Source organism: Mauremys mutica, chromosome 12, assembly GCF_020497125.1.
Source record: "Mauremys mutica isolate MM-2020 ecotype Southern chromosome 12, ASM2049712v1, whole genome shotgun sequence".
NCBI lineage: Eukaryota > Metazoa > Chordata > Testudines > Geoemydidae > Mauremys > Mauremys mutica.
Genome location: NC_059083.1, coordinates 52579290 through 52588320, shown reverse-complemented (window position 1 = coordinate 52588320; position 9031 = coordinate 52579290). Strand labels below are relative to the sequence as shown.

Genomic DNA, 9031 nt, shown 5'->3' with positions numbered 1-9031 from the left:
ACAAAACTACTTAATATACAAAACTACTCCACCACCTTTGCCTTTATTTCTGTCTTTCCTGAACAGCAGATACTCATCAATACCTGGTCTCCAGTCATGACTATTATTCCACCATGTTTCTGTTATCCCTATAATACCTGGTTTCACTTCCAGCACCAGTAGTTCTAGTTCCTCCATTTTGTCACCCAGGTTCCTTGCAATGGTGCACAAATATATTAACTGTTGCTGCTTGGCTTTGCCCACATTCCTTGCTTGCTTGATTGGGCACAGTTATTCTACTTCTAGTACCTGACTGGTATCAGCACTATCCTTCCTCTTAATGTCCATTCTCCTACCCACCGTGGCTCTTTTCTCCATTGGTGTATCCTTTCTTACTTGATTTTCCTTCCTCTCAATGCTAGAATCAGGCATAGAGATTACATGAGCATCTCCCCCAAGTTTCTCGTTTAGAGCTCTTTTAATCAATTGTGCCAACCTCCATCCCCAAATGGTCCCTTTTGGTCCAAAATCTAAGAATCAATTAATGAAAAAAGTTGGGGTATGGGGCAGAAGAGGGGCAAATTAACTGGGTGACAGCTCTTTGGGGTGTGTGGAGAAACTTTATGAATCTCCCTGAAGTGAAAAAATTTCTCTGTTGAGAGACAATATAAATCCAGCTCTCAGTTTGCAGTGGGAACTCTTATGGGATCAAAAGATGGAAATCTATCTAATTTCATAGTACAGTGAAATCTTCTGGTGTTCATTACCTTTCACTATCACAGGATTCAGCTCATGGAGAAAGGAGATGCGGAAAATCAAACAGATTTCACAGAATTCATCCTCCTGGGGTTTGGGGATCTCCCAGAACTGCAGATCCTTCTCTTCCTGGTTTTCCTAGTGATCTACATTGTGACCATGGCCGGGAATATCCTCATCATTGCTCTAGTTGTGGCTGATCAGCACCTTCACACTCCCACGTACTTCTTCCTGGGGAACTTGTCCTGCCTGGAGACCTGCTACACTTCTGCCGTACTACCCAGGATGCTGGCCAGTCTCCTGACTGGGGACAGAACCATTTCTGTGGGGGGCTGCATGACACAGTTTTTTTTCTTTTCTTTTCTAGCAACTACGGAATGTTATCTCCTGGCAGCGATGTCTTATGATCGGTATTTAGCCATATGCAAACCACTGCACTATGGAACATGTATGAATGGCAAGTTGTGCCTCCAACTCGTAGCGGGGTGTTGGATAAGTGGATTTCTACCTTGTACAATAATGATGTGTGTTATGTCACAATTAATTTTCTGTGGCCCCAATGAAATGGACCATTTCTTTTGTGATCTCACCCCAATTTTAAAGCTCTCCTGCAGTAACACCAGCCAGCTGATGCTGGTTTTTTATATATTTTCCTTCCCAGATGTAGTTTCCCCATTTCTATTAACCTTGACATCCTATATCTGTATCGTTAACACCATCCTGAGAATCTCTTCCACCACTGGCAGGCAAAGGGCTTTTTCCACCTGCTCCTCTCACCTCATTGTGGTAACACTTTTCTATGGGACCATAATGATTGTCTACATGCTACCGAAATCCAGCAACCTGAGAGCCCTGAACAAAGTGTTCTCTGTCTGCTACACAGTCCTGACTCCCCTGGCCAATCCCCTCGTCTACAGCCTGAGAAACAGAGAGGTCAAGGATGCTCTGAGAAAAGCTGTCAGGAAATATCTGGCTCTCACAAAGAATTCAGACTAGTTGAAAGAAATGAGGATCAATCAATCTGGTTTCTATTGCGAAAGAAGGAAGGTCAAAGTGGGCCCTAATGCAGAAATGTAGTATACAAGAGATGTGTGCGCGTGCACACACACACACAAATATATCAATATAAGAGAGATACAGACAGTTTGAATTTTTCAGGGGGCGGAGGGGAGAGAAGATTTTGACTTTTCATCAAAATAGCAAACCTGAAAAATGATTTTTTTTTTTGCTTTTTGGCAACTGACACCTGAAAACCTTCAGATGGAAACTGTAAAAAAAAAAAAAAATGCTATGCACTGTTGTGGCTGTGTTGGTCCCAGAATATTACAAAGACAACGTGTGACCCTCTGCAGGGGGGATCTAGGTATTTTGCTGCCCCATGCATGGCAGGCAGGCTGCCTTCGGCGGCTTGCCTGCGGGAGGTCCCTGGTCCCGCGGATTCGGCGGCATGCCTGTGGATGGTTCGCCAAAGCCGCTGGACCAGCGGACCCTCCGCAGGTATGCCGCAGAAAGCAGCCTGCCTGCTGCCCTCGTGGTGACCGGCAGAGTGCCCCCCATGGCTTGCCGCCCCAGGCATGCGCTTGGTGTGCTCGTGCCTGGAGCCACCCCTGACCCTCTGTACCTCAAAATAGCACCCTGGATCCCCATATTCACCACTGTGATATGATTGGTTTCAGAGTAGCAGCCGTGTTAGTCTGTATCTGTGAAAAGAACAGGAGTACTTGTGCACCTTAAAGACTAATAAATTTATTTGAGCATAAGCTTACGTGTTTGTTAGTCTTGAAGGTGCCACAAGTATTCCTGTTATTTCTGTGATATGATTATGGTGTGTTTGGTACAAACTATGCCTTGGGAGGTATCATTTTGAGAAGTCTTGATCTGCTGAACAGTAATATCCTGTTGAATTGTGAGTACTGTAATTGTATGTGATGTTATGAAGTATTGCTATGTGTGTTACTGAAATACAGTGAGGTTGGGAGATGGCCACAGCTGACCTTTCTGTAACAACAAAGGGGCAACCATTGCTGGCCAGACAGGTGTTGATGGCCCATCAAGAAGAATCCACTCTCCCAGAGACTCCACAGAGGTCACGTAAGCAGTGGGTACTGCCCGACCCCACATCACAGCAAGGATCTTTCTAGCACCTGGAGAGAAAGTATAAGGAGGGTCAATTACATCACCACTTGGCCTCTCTCCTCCACCATCTCAACACCTGGAAGATCGTCTGGAAGACAAAGACTTTGAACTGGGGAAGATTGGTCCCAGGCTGGGAAGGGATTCCAGCCTGTGTATAGAGAACTGTGAGCTGCCTGTAACATCGGTGCTGGGGCCGGTTTTGTTCAATATCTTCATTAACCATCTGGAGGATGGTGTGGACTACACCCTTAGCAAGTTTGCAGATGACACTAAACTGGGAGGAGTGGTTGATACGCTGGAGGGTAGGGCTAGGATACAGAGGGACCTAGACAAATTAGAGGATTGGGCCAAAAGAAATATGATGAAGTTCAACAAGGACAAGTGCAGACAGGGGCGGCTCTAGCGATTTCGCCGCCCCAAGCACGGCACCACGCCGTGGGGGGCGCTATGCCGGTCGCCAGTCCCGCGGCTCCGGTGGACCTACCGCAGACGTGCCTGCGGAGGGTCCGCTGGTCCCGCGGCTTCAGTGTACCTCCCACAGGCACGTCTGCGGGGGGTCCACTGGAGCCGCGGGACCAGCGGACTCTCCGCAGGCACGCCTGCAGGAGGTCCACCGGAGCCACCTTCCGCCCTCCCGGCAACCAGCAGAGCGCCCCCCGCGGCATGCCGCCCCAAGCACATGCTTGGCGTGCTGGGGCCTGGAGCCGCCCCTGAGTGCAGAGTCCTGCACTTAGGACGGAAGAATCCCATGCACTGCTACGGACTAGGGACCGAATGGCTGGGCAGCAGTTCGGCAGAAAAGGACCTAGGGATTACGGTGGACGAAAAGCTGAATATGAGTCAACAGTGTGCCCTTGTTGCCAAGAAGGCTAATGGCATTTTGGGTTGTATAAGTAGGGGCATTTCCAGCAGGTCGAGGGATGTGATCATTCCCCTCTATTCAGCACTGGTGAGGCCTCATTTGGAGTACTGTGTCCAGTTTTGGGCCCCACACTACAAGAAGGATGTGGATAAATTGGAGAGAGTCAAGCGGAGGGCAACAAAAATGATTAGGGGGCTGGAGCACATGACTTATGAGGAGAGGCTGAGGGAACTGGGATTGTTTAGCCTGCAGAAGAGAAGAATGAGGGGGGATTTGATAGCTGCTTTCAACTACCTTATAGGGGGTTCCAATGAGTATGGATCTTGACTGTTCTCAGTGTTAGAAGATGACAGAACAAGGAGTAATGGTCTCAAGTTGCAGAGGGGGAGGTTTAGGTTGGACATTAGGAAAAACTTTTTCACTAGTAGGGTGGTGAAGAACTGGAATGGGTTACCTAGGGAGGTGGTGGAATCTCCTTCCTGAGAGGTTTTTAAGGTCAGGCGTGACAAAGCCCTGGCTGGGATTATTTAGTTGGGTTTGGTCCTGCTTTGAGCAGGGGGTTGGACTAGATGACCTCCTGAGGTCCCTTCCAACTCTGAGATTCTATGATTCTATTAAGGTGAGAAACTGTTTGATTGAAATCTTACTTCATTTGAAGAATTTAGACTGCAAATTTATTTTTATTTCTTATGTAACCAACACTGATCTCTATGCCTGCTTCTAATAATCTTTCTGTAGTTAATAAATCTGTTTTATATTTTACCTAAAACAGTGTGTGTTTGGTTGAAGTGCTTGGGGAAATCTCAGCTCAGCTTAACAAGGGCTGCTGCACATCTACTTTCATATGTTGCAGAGCAGCAGCCGTGTTAGTCTGCATCCGCAAGATGAACAGGAATACTTGTGGCACCTTAGAGACTAACAAATTTATTTCAGTATAAGCTTTCATGGGCTAAAGCTCACTTCTTCTCCAGTTGGTATGCATACTTTCACCTTTTCATGTTCTCTGTATGTATAAATATCTCCTGTCTGTGTGTTCCATTCTATGCATCTGAAGAAGTGTGCTGTAGCCCACAAAAGCTTATGCTGAAATAAATTTGTTAGTCTCCAAGGTGCCACAAGTACTCCTGTTCTTTCATTTGTTGGTGTGGTGAAAAAACTAATGAGCTTGCACTGTCCAAGGGAGTCTTGAGCAGTGTAAGACAGTATATTTCTAGGGTGCAAGGCTGGCGTGATTGGCTGGTGCCTCTCTCTGTATAATTCATGACTGGCTTAGAGAACATTCATGCAATTTAACTGGGTGCGGGTCTCCACAAGCTGATGGCTGAGTGATCACAGCACCGGAGGGGTTTGCTGCTTGTCACTGGCATAGTATTGAGAGAGACAGCTGAGGCTGGAGAGTTAAGGGGACACAGCGGTCCCACACCTCCAGGTTGTACCCTGGAGATCCCATCACACAAGGCGGGTGAGGTAATATCTATCATTGGACCATCTGCTGCTGCTGAGAGACTCAAGCTTATACAGAAGAGCTCTTCCTCAGGACTGGGAAAAGTACTCAGTGTGTCAGCTAAATACAAGGCAGAACAGATTGTTTAGCATAAGCAGCTAACATATTTCAAGGGACTGCAACAGAGTGATCTCTTTGTGAAAAGTGTTCACCCAGAGGTGATACAGTGTTTGTCTTATCATTTTTCTGTGTCCATTCATTTGAAAGCATAGTGATTGTCTGGTTTCACCCACATAGCTGTTGTCTGGGCATTTGATTCACTGGATGAAGTACACCACATGTTGTGATAGGCACATGTAGGACCCATGGATCTTGAAAGGTGCGTTGAGGGGAGTATTGCTCATCCTAGCAGTGGAGATATGTCTGCTGGTTTTGCATCTGTTGTTTTGGCAGGATCTGATGCTGCTTTGAGTTGGTGTGTCCTGATCTGTGGGGAACTTGTTTTTGATGATGAGCTTGGGAAGGATGTGGGGTTGTTTGAAAGCCAGAAGTGGGGGTTCAGGAAAGATTTCTTTCAGGATGTGATCCCCATTGAGTGTGGATTGTAATTGTTTAATGATACTTTTCACAAATTGATCACTCTACCTCTGACCTCTCAGACCTCATTCTCAAAGAAATCTGCACAACCCCGTCAAAAGATGAGCCTGGGAACTTAAATTCATAACTTTGCAAGACACTAAAAATCATGAACTGAATAGATTTGCTAGATTTATGGCTTATTACAACAAACTGTAACCAACTAACCCCTCCCCCACACACACACACCTGCCTTTCCCCCCTCCCTCCCATGACTGGAGGGGTGTTAAAGGACCATTTCAACTTGAATGGTCCCTTGAAATGTTTGTTAACTACTTATGATAAACTACCTTGTATTTAGCTGTGACACTGAGTACATTTCTGATACTGAAGAAGAGCTCTGTGTAAGCTCAAAAGCTTGTCTCTCTCACCAACAGAAGTTGGCCCAATCAAAGATATCACCTCACTCACCTTGTCTCTCTCTGTCTCTCTCCAAAACAATATTCTGTTGTTTTCAGTTTTCTATCAAAAAGTTAAAATCTTTGGAGGTGGTTTGCAGGGTGCTCCTTTCTACTCAGCTGAGGAAAGAGAGAGGGGTCCAGACTCACATTGACACACCCCTAACCCTAACCCTAACCCTCTCGGTTAGGTCTGTTCCTTAGGGGAGGGCTAAGGAGGGGGGGAAAGGTCACCAGCCCCACATACAGTGAAGTTGGGATGCTGGTGCCAGGGTAAAGGGGTCAGGGGCCCTCTGGAGGGTTTTGGGGTGAACCCCAAGGGACCGGAGTGACTGAAGAAGGGAGGCAGGGGTTGGTGTAGCCAGGAGCTGTGGGCATTCAGGCTGAGGTTTAGGGTAGATGGACCTGGGTGTTGGGGGCCGCAAAAGGGCCCTGGGTGGAGTAGGGGTGCTGGGGAAGTGGCAAGAGGGGCTGGGGTGAATAGAGAGGGAGGTGGGGGAAGGGAAGTGGTTTGAGGATGGTGGCGTAGGGACAGTTTTCAGAGGTGGGTTTATTGGGTAATGGGGCTGAGAGGATGATGAGCAGCGGCAGGGGAAGGTCTGGGTGGGGGTGAGAGGTGTTGGGGTGGAAGGGGGTGCTGGCAGGGTGATGTTTTCTGGGGGTGGTTAGTTGGAGGGGTGTGCCATGGAGTGGACATATGTGGGAAGAAAGTGTTTGGTGCAGTGGGGTGAGTGGGGGATGTGGCAGAAGGAGGTTTTGTGGGTTTGGGTTTCTCTGGGGGTGTCTACATGTGTTTATTTGGGGCTAGATGGGTTTAAACAGGAGCTGGTGGGAGGGTTGGGGGTTATATGGGGGTCTATTTTGGGGGTGTTGGCTGGGGACTTCAGGAGGGTTTTGTGGGGTCTATGGTAGAGGGTTGGGTGGGGGCTGTTGAAGAAAGTTGGGGGTACTATGGGAAGGGGATGGGGGGATGTAGGATGGGATTAATTGGGGGGGGTCTATGATGGAGGTTTGGAGGGGACAAAGGGAGGGGCGGTGTGGGGCTGGGAGCACAGGGAGCTGTGGGGCAGTGCCGATGGCCACAGCTGGCTGTGCCTGTCTCCCTCCTCCGCAGCCCCTTCTCCCTCTCTTCCCCTCCCTCCATCTCACTCCCCACACCAGGGACAGGGCTGACATGCTGGGCACGCTCAGGACAGACTCTGCCCGCAGCACCACGCCAGGCCACAGGGACTCTCCCTGCTCGTCCTGCTGCTGGGCAACCGGCGGGGGTGGGGGTGGGGCAGGGTGTCTCTCCAAGTGGGTGGCTCCCTCAGATCTGGTGAGGGGGGTGAACCCTGTCTAGCCCTAGCCCACGGCTGGCAACACGCATGGTTTGTCCCAGAGCTAGAGAGGATCTTTTAGAAGGAGGCATCCAGTCCTGATTTAAAGACTCCAAATGATGGAGAATCTACCACAGCCCTGGACAAACTGTTCCAATGGCCAATTTCCCTCACCATTAAAACATGCCCCTTCTTTCTAGCCCAAATTTGTCTCCTTTCTGTTGCCAGCCATTGGCTCTCATTCATCTTTGTCTAGGAGACTGAAGAGCCCCCGGCAACCAGAAACACCCTCCCCTGTAGGTACTTCTAGTCAACTCTTTATTGACGCTTTGCTCACCGTCTCCCTGTTAAGTTACATAGTTTCAGGTTCTTGAGTCTCGCACTCTAAGGTCAGTTTTCTAGATCCCCAAATCGTTCTTGGAGCAGAGGTCAGCACCACCATGTTGTATGACGGACACTTGACAAAATTACTGGACTTAGTGACAGACATTGGGGGGAGGGTTATGTCTTCAGTCATTAAACCTGGACTCAGATCGCCATGGACCTCAACATTTTTACCACAGAGACTTGTGTCCATGTACGGACATGTTGCCTACCCCTGTCTTGGAGCAACTCTGAACCATTTACCAAGGGATGTGGTGGAGTCGCCATCATCTGGAGACTTTACAGGAAGGCTGGAGTCTCCTTCTAAAAGCTGCACTCCAAATAGGGTCATCGATTTTAAATAATGAACATGCCTTTAGAGCAGTGGGACTGGATCCAGGGTCTCCTATGTCCTGAGATGCTAAGCACAAGGGTGCGTTCTTCCCCCCCTCCCCAAAGTTCAGCACCTAAATCCTGCCTGGACAAAGGCACATCCTTCTGACTGGGGCTCTCAGCCCCTCTCTTTGAATTAGACACAGCTGCCCCATAACTCTGAGCCTCAGGGAGCCCTGTATCCCCTGAGGCTCAGAGTTATGGGGCAGTTGTGTCTAATTCAAAGAGAGGGGCTGAGAGCCCGTCAGAAGGTTGTGCCTTCGTCCAGGCAGGATTTAGGTGCTGAACTTTGGGGAGGGGGGGAAGAACACACCCTTGTACTTAGCATCTCCCAGTGGCGACCTTAGGCGCCTTCCTGCAGAGTGCGCTGGCTTTTGACACTCCCAGTTTTAGCCTCGTCTCTCCCCATTCATTGTTCAGGGAGCCTAAGTACCTATCTCAGGCATTGTGAATCCCAAGGATTTCCTCATTGCTGATAAGCTAGGAGTTGCTACACTCTAAGTTCCTGTGTGAATCACAGAAATGTAGGGTGGGAAGGAACCTTGAGACATCCTCACTGCCCATGGCAAGATGACCCCAGTGCCCTGATATTGACACAACCTAAATCAGTTGTTTTCAACCTGGGGTCCACAGATTATGTCTAAGGTTTCCAAAAGGGTTTGCACCTCCATTCAAATTTTTTTTTAGAGGTCCGCAAATGAAAAACAGCTTGAAAACCACTGACCTAAATGATTATGTATTGGAA

General features: G+C 48.5%; 1 pseudogene; it reads left to right on the top strand.

The window, feature by feature from the left end:
- The first annotated feature begins 681 nt into the window (after window positions 1-681).
- On the top strand, window positions 682-1731 carry LOC123346943 (annotated as a pseudogene).
- The last annotated feature ends 7300 nt before the right edge of the window (window positions 1732-9031 follow it).